This window comes from Gavialis gangeticus, unplaced genomic scaffold, assembly GCF_001723915.1.
Source record: "Gavialis gangeticus isolate Ggan-Ray unplaced genomic scaffold, GavGan_comp1, whole genome shotgun sequence".
Lineage (NCBI taxonomy): Eukaryota > Metazoa > Chordata > Crocodylia > Gavialidae > Gavialis > Gavialis gangeticus.
Window position 1 is genome coordinate 56,891,987 of NW_017729025.1, and position 11,103 is coordinate 56,903,089.

At 38.0% G+C, this 11,103-nt stretch overlaps 1 protein-coding gene across 1 annotated transcript in view; it reads right to left on the reverse strand.

Moving 5' to 3' along the window:
- Window positions 1-10,084: 10,084 nt before the first annotated feature.
- PNN (pinin, desmosome associated protein) overlaps window positions 10,085-11,103 on the reverse strand; it is a 20,815-nt gene continuing 19,796 nt past the window's right edge. Inside the window, exon 10 of the transcript XR_002097668.1 lies at window positions 10,085-11,100. The gene's annotated coding sequence lies outside the window, so the exon portion shown is untranslated. The remainder of the gene's footprint in view (window positions 11,101-11,103) is intronic.

Here is an 11,103-nt window from a genome sequence, read left to right on the forward strand (position 1 = left end):
CCCCCCCCCCCCCCCCAAGTGTACTCTGCCGGCCCTAGCTGGCTTCCCCTGGCTGCTGTAGGGGTAGAGCAGGAGTAGCCCTGCTCTGAATAGCTGCCACTAGAAGCAAATTTGTTCCCAGTGGGCACCCAGGTAGATGTGGGCCCAGAGAAAGCTTACTGCACAATAAACTTGCAGCACATTAATAGCATGTGTACACATGCCCCGGGAAGCATTGATCAGCTGCAGCAGTCACAGTGGGGGAGTTCCAGGTGAGACTGTTAAGAATTACAACCGATAGTGAAAGGAGGAGAAAACTGCAACCACTCTATTTGTTTCACTTTCCACAGGCTAGGGTTGAGGAGGACTCAAGATCATGTCTGTTTATAGAGGGAAATTAAGATTTTACTCCCCAGTGATCCCCACATAGCCCCTTCACTCCTATAAATCTGTGTGTCTGCTTTTGAGATGGAGAATGACAAATACCCATTTTTGTTAGGAAATGATATCCCCAACTGCAATGTGATGCTCTAAATGTTCCAGGCATTGTGCAAATACAGAAGACAAGAATTTTCCCCAAAAAGATTACAGTGGGGTTTATGAACTGCCCTCTTTCCTGCTTCATGATAAGTCTCAGAGACAGTCCAAACTACATGGCAGAAACCAATCATTGGCCTGGAAACACTGTGACTGTTTTGTTAAGTGCAACATGAAGTTACTGCATCTGAAAAGAGGCAAAGCCAAGTGCACTCCAACAAAAATATGCTCTACAAAATAAGAGCTTTATGCATATCAAGGAACCAACCTGTGAGACTTAGGTGGAACTTGTGAATTTAAATGCCGTATGGATGAGGGTAGAAGTGCTAGGACTGCTAGGCTGTCCTATAAAAAGGGAGGGAGCAGTAACACATCCCTGTTATTGATACTTTAAACAAGTGGTTCTCTTCTCAATCTTCTGAGACTCAAGGCACTCCTTGGAAAATGCCAGATCTCAGCTTGCACTTGCTGACTACAGAAAACAGCTAGAGCAATTGTTCAGAAAGACCATAAGAGGTCAGAATGTTTTTGCCTCTAAGGATTCTTGTTTGAAATCTCTGAGCACATCCAGATGAGTGTGCATGTGCACTTTGCAGCGCTGCACACCTGCTTGCAGCGCCACAAAACATGTGCGCCCCACAAACGTGCATTCGCTGTGCCATGAGTGACAGGTGCCTCCTGAATCTGGGGGGGCACCTGCAGAAGCTGTCAATGGCAGCAGCTTGGGGGAGGGGCACGAGCCCTACTGACAGCATCAGTGTCAGTTGTTGCTGGGGGGGGGGGGCCCACCAACCCCGTGTGGGGGGCACATGCACCCCCTACCAGTCACCTATGCACTGTGCTGCTAAATAGTAGTGCAGTAGTTTTTTTGACAGCAGGAGATCCCAGTGTCAAAAAAATACTGCGGCAGAAAAAAGCGGAGCTGTGCACATGGCAGCAGCATGCACCATCTGAAACCAGAGCCTGGCTGGCCAGAGCCATACTCTGCCTGCCTGGATTGCTGCTGCAGAACTCTAAGTAAGGCTGTTGGTCCCAGCCTTCCCCACCTCACCTGGGGCAACTTGCTGTGTGCTAGAGCATGCATGAAGGGGTGTTACCCAAGGACAAGCAGCAGCAGCAGAACAGCTACAGGCTGCGGCTATTTGTCCCCAACGAAATGCTCGTTCACACTCATCCGGACATGCCCTCTGGGTTTATCTTATGTGGTTGTTTACACACCTAATAGTGCTAATATTGTGCATCATCCTGTGGCACTCTTGTTGAGAACCACTGATTTAAAATGAGGCAATGACAACTATATTTTCTGAGGTGCTTGATCCTTGTACATGTGATGAGTGTGCTCTGAGAATACACAAACTGAGCCTCTCAGATTGGAGCAATTCTAGGGATGCACAGGTACAAATCTAGGTATCCACTAAACCTTAAAAATCAAACAGGGAGGTGCCTACACATCTGAGATGCTGCCAGAGTTAGATAACAGCTAAGCATGAGTTTCACGATTGCCTCACTTCAAGCAAATAAGTCATAGTGGGATCTGACCTGAGTGTCCCTGCCACATGGCAAAAGTATATATAAGTTTTAAAACAGACACTACAGCAGCAGAATCTACCCACAGCAAAACCTTCACATAAGTTTAAAGTTGCATTATCTGCTCAGTCAGGTTGAAGCTGTTAAAATTCTGATTGGAAGTACCCTGAACCTCTCATCTGTATTGTCTTTAGCATGATTTCAATAATCAATCAAATTTATACTACAAGTAGAAAAAGTTAAATATCCAGAAGTCCCAGATATGTAATCCTTTTGCAAGCACACTCCCAATTACCTTTGAACTGTACTCAAAGACAGTAGTTAATGGATTTGATCATAACTGACTTCCAAAGGACAAAGTTTAAAACTTTTAATTAGGCATAAAATGTGTCCTACATTTAACTTCCGCCTCTCAAGTTAAAGAACACACAGATTCTTGTAATGATTAAGCAAGGAATGTGAATATCAGTGGACAAAAACACTACATTAATGAAAATGCAGGAAATATAAACTTACATTGATCTATTACAGAAATTTTAAATATGCAAACATGGTGAATATGCTCACAAATATCAAAACTTATAACATATACTTCTACCATGTATTCCACTGAACCATGTACTTTTGTGGTTTATTTTTCACAAATTGTTAGGCAATACGTTACCCATACCCAACTGGCAATGTGTTTTTGTTCTGTACACAATATTATGCTAAAAGCACATCTAAAAAACTGAATAGTTGATATTTTTCATAACTGCCTATTATGTGGACAGATGATTTTTTTTTTATACACCTCAAATATATGCTTGTGATTGAGCGCTATGGGGAAAGTATGTGACTTATAATCAGAAATGTGCACTCAAAAACAACTACACCTTTATCACCAGTGATGATTTATTTGCCTAGGCAGCACGTTTGAAATGTGCAGCTCTTTGGACATGCCAGAGTAATATCTCAGCAGTTAACTCAGTGGTATTTGTATGACCTAGATAAACTGAGTTCTTTATCTGTTGTGGACATTTTACACGAGACTGTTATAAATATGATCCCATCTGTCCCAACCTCCTAAGGAGCTTGCAACAAATCCTCAGCTTCTGTAAACTATCAGGGCTGCAGAGAAATGAACGAATGTTTTATAAGCATCCAGTTATTATAGTAGCACCTGGAAGCCCCCATTCAGGATGTGTGGGGTCTTCATAGTGCTAAATCGGTACTTCTCAAATCGGGATCCTGGGTTGCCCCACAATTTTTTGAAGGGTGTTACAAGGTGTGAAGAGATAAACAGGTCTGAGGAATAAGTGCAGGCTCAGGCTCAAGCTGATCTTTGCCTGCCTCCTCTACAAGGAGGTAGGCACAGTCATAAGTAAATTCATTTTTGAAATGGGGTGCTGTGCAATTCACAGAAGTTATGGAGGAGTGCTTCAGGTCAAATGAGGAGTGCCTTGAGGAGGTTAACAACCACGGCGTTAAGTGCTACACAAGTACTTAGAAAGACACAGTCCCCGCTCAAAACAGCTTACAATCTAATTTAGTTTTCTTGGTCCAGTGTCTGTCTAAAAACAGCATTTTTAAAAAAGCTTATTTAATAGCACCCTATGACTCAGTTAACTATTTTCATTCATGCCAACTTAATTTTCATAAGTCAAAGGAAGAGAAAGGAAATTTGCTCATGTCTCCTTGCAGTTAATTGTGACTCATTTCAGCTACTTGCATGCTTTGCCATAGAGATAACATATAAACCATAGAGTTAGAACAATGCATCTTTGTAAAAAATTACTTAAGTTTTGAAAAAAGTAAACATTTTTGTTAGCCAAAATTCAGAAACCAAAATTAATGTCAGGCAGAAGGCAGGACAGAGGACATGTGTTAGCCAACTTTTTGCTTTTAGTTGATGCTCCAATTGACTCCCATTTTTGGAAATAGTTACAAAACAAATCTGGCATATTTCCTAGAATCTTACCAGTATTTGAAGTTTTCACTCAATATTTAGCCCCATTTCCATACATCTACACTGTGAGTTTGAATATTTAATTTGCAAATTTAGCAAAGGTTTTGCTCTATCAGTGCTCATAGAACAGCTATTTTGGCAGGCAGTATGTGCCTATATATACAAAACGTATAAAAGGAAATGTCCGGACAATAGATTTAATTAATAGAAACAAGCATTTTTTCACTGAATTATTTTTCTGTCCTTTAGGATATATATAAGCTGAATCTTAGTTTAATGTATTTGTGGGCAACTAACATTTATCCAGTAAAGCTCTTGAATTCTAACTTTCTTATTTTTGTCTAGCATCTACCACAAAAAAGTTCTAGTTGGATACGATGGGTAAAATATAGGCATCCTTGAGTGCAGCTGCCATTGCATAGAGCACAATTATGCCTTTCGTCATGTTATATAACAGCTGTGCTCAATCTCCTGCCAGCACACCCATATCATCTGGCCTGTGGAGCTCTATGGTCAGATCTGGTGTGCACAGGGTCACACTGTACCCAGAGCCAGTACACCCGATTCTACCTGCAGATTGACCCCATACATGGAATCCAGCCGTAGACCAACCCTGCACCACTCATCCAGCCTGCAGGGCCATGGAATTCGAGTACCACTAGTATAAAGCCGTTAGTGCTGATGTGCGTTTCTGAAAAGAAACTGATGAGAGTATGATAACCTATTTCCATTCTTTTCTCTGATGAAAACCTATGTTAGCTATCTGTTTGTGTGTCCGTTGCAGATAGCTCATTGTATCAAGTGGATCTTTTATATAATGGGTATTAACACAGCTATTTATATAATGGCTTGGGAGACCAAGTGATCAGCAAGGGTATTGTGCTACGAGTTCACAGGATGTTCTCCAAAGGCAAAAACAGTTTCAGAATTTTGCATCAGAGGTTTGGTTTGGTTTTTTTTAAATCACAAGTCCTTATGAACTGAGTTACCCAGCCTACAAGTAGGTCATACACTCTCAGAAGAGATTGCAAGATTTGTAGTTCATTATTCTTTTCAAAACTATCTGATTATGGTAGATGCCTTAAGCATTTCCATAGAAGAAAATATCAGAAATAAAACAGGGAAACTGAATTTTAAATAAGCATCATTGTTTGTTGTATTGACAAAGCCTGACAACAGGTAAGGAATTGCTGCTTTATCTTTTACCTTATATTACCTCTATTTTTGCATTATGTAGTACATACAGGATCAGTCATACTTACAAAAACTGATAATCTGCAATAAAATGCATGAAGCAAATAGATTATTTATCGTTTAAGACTGAAGTGAAATCTCTCAGGCAGGGACTCCATTGCAGAAAAGGCCATTACAGGTTCTACATTTTTAGAGATATGGCTATAAGTTAGCTGGCAACTTGTTTCCAAAAAATAGTATTTTCTGAGCTGAATACACCCTAAAATTCCTGAGACTAAGTTCCATAATCATGAATTCTTTAAATAGTACCATATAACTAGTCTCTACTGCTTAGTATAAGTTGGCAACCTGAACAAGCCTTCTGGGAGAATAATGATTTCATATAAAAAGCAAAAAAAATTATCTTTGTAAATTATGAGCAATAGTACACTCTCAGATAAAAACCATAAATCTCTGTTCTAATATAGACTTATGGGTACTCATTATATCTCCCTATTACCAGAATGTTTGAGCACCTCAAACACAATTGAATTTATCTTCAAAAACACATTTGAGTAGGTAAATATTCTTCTTACTCTATGGATGGGACACAGGAACAAAAATATTAGGTTACTTGCCTATAATCACACATGACAACTATAGCAAAACCAAAAATTGAATGTAGGTCTCCAACTTCAACCTCAATTTCTTTACAACAGACAACATGACATTTTCCATCCTACTCATAAAAAAATAAACTAGCCATTTAAGAACCAGCCAGTCTTGGAGTTGAATTTTGCTCTACACACCCTCCACCCATTCTTTAATTATTGCTTTCTTTCATAAACTTTTATTTCCAATTTCATTTAAAAATATATCAGGAAGTTAAGCATTAGGAACCAAGACATGGGTCTTCATGAGACACAGGTACCAATTGATATACATAGCTGAAACTGAACTTATTCATAAACAATTTCCTTCTAAGATTTTGGCAGAAGGCTTTGGCTAATGAAATATTAGAAAACAAACTTAAAAGACTGTAGGCCATCTCTACATAGGGAATCTGAAGAAAAATAAAAGGTACATCAATTAAAGGTGTAAAATCGATGCACATCAGGTAAAGTATATTAATTACCCATATGGATAAAGTGGCCTTAGATCTTTGTATTTAATCCTCTTTGGAAGGTTAGTGATAGGGTAGGATTAAGCTACAGTGATCTAAAGCCCCTTTGTTCCTAAATGGAAGCATCAACAAATTCCTGCATGCTTTAAATTATACAGATTAACTTCACCCCTTTACTTTTACCTTAAGTTTTACTGAGAATCCCCATGAAGATAAATTTATGCTGCAGATTTAAAATACATATGGTTGGTCAATAATTTAATTTGATGAACGTAGGCTGTATGTTACATGCAGCCAATGAAAGAGCACATCTGATGTTGCTGGGAGAGAGGGGAGGGAGTTTCACTTTGAGACACAAATCATTTAGTATTATTTAACCTGAGTCAGAGCAGTAATACCCCTGATAAAAATTCAGTGATGACAGTGGAGCAAGCTTCGTAGTATATACTGATCTGCTTAGAAAACTAATACAACCAAGTAGCAGACATCTACTTTCATGGAAATTGAAAATATACGCACATTCATAAGCTATCAAGCCTGTACATCTAATTAAAGCCTCTCAATTTCACTTCCTTGAATTACTGACAATTTTTTATTCTGCAAAGTTTAGAGGAAAATCAGATTTAGGAACTGTGATTAGATCCAGTCTGCCAAGTCTTCATCAGGATACCAGGATGAATAAAGCCCACTTTTTTTTAAAATTCAATTATTAAATGAAACAGGTCTTATGACCCTATGTAAAGAACCTCTTTAAAAAAATAATCAAACACCTGTTAGTCTGTATGTATATTTTGGCAACAAATCACACAGATCATTCACTATTTTATCATTTACCACAAATGGCACTAAAGGAGTGTTTTCTAGATTCAAGATTTAGTCCAGAGGGAAACATTAAGACCATCTACTCCAACATCTGGAAAACAGCCTATCAACCATACTTGGTATGTTGTTCAGATCTTAGAAAGGCGAAGCTTTTTAATTTCATTACCAATTTATCCAAATTTTACCTCTGTTTGTTCACCCACCATTCCAAGCCTGACTTACCAAACTGCTTGAAACTAAAAGGGAAATGGGGCCTTTCCCCTCATACAAGTTCCTGTCTGAAAGAAAGGATGTCTCGTTCATTTAATGCTGTCCCTATGCTTAGAAGCTGCTGTATGACAACTTGCACATTATCCCTAACGACCTGGCAAACACTGTGGAAATATTTAGTCCTTAAAAATGTAAGTCTGAAGCAGCTATTTTCAACAGGATAAAAAAAGAAATTATATTTAAAGCATTTCAGCTATACTTATGCCCCCCTCTTCTTTTTTTCTTTGGAAGAAAGATAAAAGTCCTTTTCTAAGTCACTGGAAAGACTACAATGTAAACATACAGACAACTGTTTTGCTTAGCGCTATTTCGCTATGATGCTCATTTTACATTGAAACATGATTCCACTTAGCGCTCAACGAGTTTTGTTATAACACTCATGGGCATCATACAGCTGGCAGCAAAAAAAAATGGGTTTCATTTAATGCTATTCTGCTTAATGCTCGTTTTTTTGGGAACCGATTAAGAGCGCCAAGTGGGTGCCTGTACTTAATGAAGACCCATATAACTCCCTTCTAGTTTGGCTTGGAAGTATTTTGTTTTTCAGGGAATTCAGTTCTTCCACCATATCCTATACCTATTATCTAGGTTAGATTACGCTGGACATTTTAGTAAGGCTAAGTGCAAGCAGTACAGCAACGTGATCTTACTGTATTTCTATAATGGCCATTAGTACCATTAATAAAGTATCTTGCATCAAAAGCATTAAGCTATCAGATATTCTAGCCTCAGTTAGTCTAGAAAATTATAAGCATTTAAGTTTCTCTTACTTTCAGCTTATCAAAATATATTATTTGCCTTAATAGTATCTAAACCTCAGATAATTAAATACATCAATCCACTCTCTAATCCAGTCATAAGGACCCATTAATTGCTTTGATCTCGTATATTGCTTTGACATTTTTGTTCTGGTTAATACATAGTAACTTTTAGTAAGTGATAATCAACATTCACATCTTGTTCAGAAATCTAGAAACAATTTAACAATGCTTATGGTTAAAGCTGGAGTAGCAAAAAAAGCCACAAAAGCAATGTTACTCAACAGTTCCTGTACAATTTGAAGTGTTGTGTTGAAAGAATAAACTGTAGCTCAAGAGACATTACACTATTTAAAAAAAATAGACTCATTTTCAAGCAAGAAAGTTAATATAGCTTCCAAAAATTAAATTTGAAGAAGGAAATGAAACCAGATAGAGAAACCAACATACTTCATTATGATTTCCTTATATGCAGAGTTGCAGAGTTGGAAACTATTAACATTTTAAACATTTTGAAAAGCTGAATTTTTTAGTTTCTAATTACAACCTGCACAAGATATTAAGGTGTGTATAATAATTACATTCTTCTGTGTGTATTGTATAAACCTCTTCCCCTTCACAGCTTCAATTGTTTTTGTAAAAAAACCAGAATGGGTAATAAATAAGTTTACAGTGAGTGAGAAATAGTATTAAAGGAACAATTCTAGAGAGGTTAAAGCATGAACCTTACAGGGGAAAGAGGCAGATTAATTGATCAGGGTTTTCAAAAAGAAAGAAATTAGTCAGTTAGAGCAAGAGAAAAGCTTGAGTATCATCACCATTGGCTAAAGTTGCCTAATATCTTGTCACCACTTTGTTTCATTCTGTAAGCCAGTGGTCTCCAAAGGGGGGGGGGGTGTGCACCCCAGGGGGTGCGGGAAGAAAATATTAGAACTTCTATTTATATTTATATAAATATACCTATATTAGGGGTGCATGCTCAAAAATATTTTTACTGATAGGGGTGCGCAATCAAAAAAGTTTGGAGACCACTGCTTTAAACAACAGACTGCAGTGCAGTGCACCACAGATTGTGGTCATCACTACTATTATGATAGGCTTGAAAATAAACTGAAAGATAAGGGAAGTATGAGCATGCTATATGCTTCCAGCAACCAAGCTACGTGGGGAAGCTGGCAAAAAAAAATTGTAGTGAATTACAGCTTGCTGCCCTCCTGAAATCATTCTGACATTTTTAAAATATTTAAAAAATTTTCTGTGATCTAGTATGCAAAGTGAGCATTCCCAAACAGCAGCCTGATCACCATGTGCATGTAACAAATACAGGTTTCCCTTGCTTTATGCAGGTTCTGTATGTCCAAATTTGCTCTTACACGATGACCCTTTTTATACCAAAAATTCGTTATATGCGAGGTAAATTCACTTATGCGATTGGCGCGGTGGAAGCCCACTGTCAGCTGCTTTGTGCACTGCATTATGGGAGTGATGTGCACAAAAATATAATCTCCTGTGTATTTCTGTAGTTGCATTATCATTATGGTAACATTCATCACCACCCTGTGGTTGTGTGGACTGTCTACTGTTGGCAAGTACCAAAACTGTCTTGTAAATGGATCTGGGGGTCAGTACAGTCACGGTCTTGGAACATATCCCTATTTGTTACATTGCAAAGTGGGTTCCCTGTATGCGAATTCAAGTTGTGTGCTGTTTTCCGGGAATGCATGTACAGCATAAAGCGAGGGAAACCTGTACCTGTTTCATTCTCTGACTTTGCCATCTTGTTGTTTTGCAACTAACTTTTAAATGCTTTCAGATACAGTGCTTTCCAAGGGCTGTGTAAGGGACTGTCACCTATGCATGCCATGTCTATTTCAGAGTTGACAGCATTAGAATTAATAAGATTAGTAAAAGCAAAGGTAATAGAAACAAAGTCTCCATCATTCAGAGTAGTCTACAAAGCCACATTTATTTGCACATGTACAGAACAAGCCAAAAGGTATGTTGTTATTTCCATACAAAATTATAAAACAATCATGACCTTGATACACCATACTGCTTTATTTGGAACTTTCACACCTCTCTATCAAATACATTCAAAAAGCATTCTTGCACACACACAAGACTGGTATTAGTCCCAGATAACACTGCAGTATAATTATACCTAGTTGCACACCAGGATCAAAAATTAATTTGTGGCTAATATAACAAAAAACTCCCAGTTGAGAAGTGAGCGGAGGTCTTCCCACCACTGGCCAGGAAAGTAAGGAACATCACTAAACAGATATACTGTCTCCAGAACATAGCTGTAAACATTACCCAAGCACCTGCAGAAGGCAGATAAGAGTAGCATTCCAGATTCTGACATAAGCTGTCAATATTAGCATTTTGAGGTAACTACTGCTCAACGCAGAGGTCACAAAAACAGGTTTGTAAAATGAGAAAAAAAGTCAAGCTAGAATGAGTTGGTGTAGAGAAGAAAGCAAAAGGAACTATACCAAATAATTCATACCCCTACAAATGGTAGAGGGGAAAAAAAAGGAGCAGGAAGAAAATTACAAAAGGCAGCATCTTTGTAAGCAGCTGCCAATATGTAGAGCTAAAGGGAAGTTAAGTGTCAACACGACATCTCAAACATTTTATTTAAAATGCACATTTATTTCTACAAAAAAAAAAATGTATGGTACAGAAGTAGAAGTGATCACACCAACTTAAAAGATTTACCTATTAAAATATACAGAGAATCTTAATGAGTACAGGGTATTTAAAAAATGCAAAGGGGGGTTAATTGTTTTATTTTTCTTACATTTTGGGAAGAGGGGACTTCACATAATTTTGATAAGTTACCCTTTACAAAATTATGTAAAAAGTACAAGAGTGTCTGGTAAACAGTCTGCATTTTTCCAAAAGATTTTTTACAGCATGCAATTGTTAAGGCAGCCTTCTCCTCCTCCTCATAAGGAATCCTT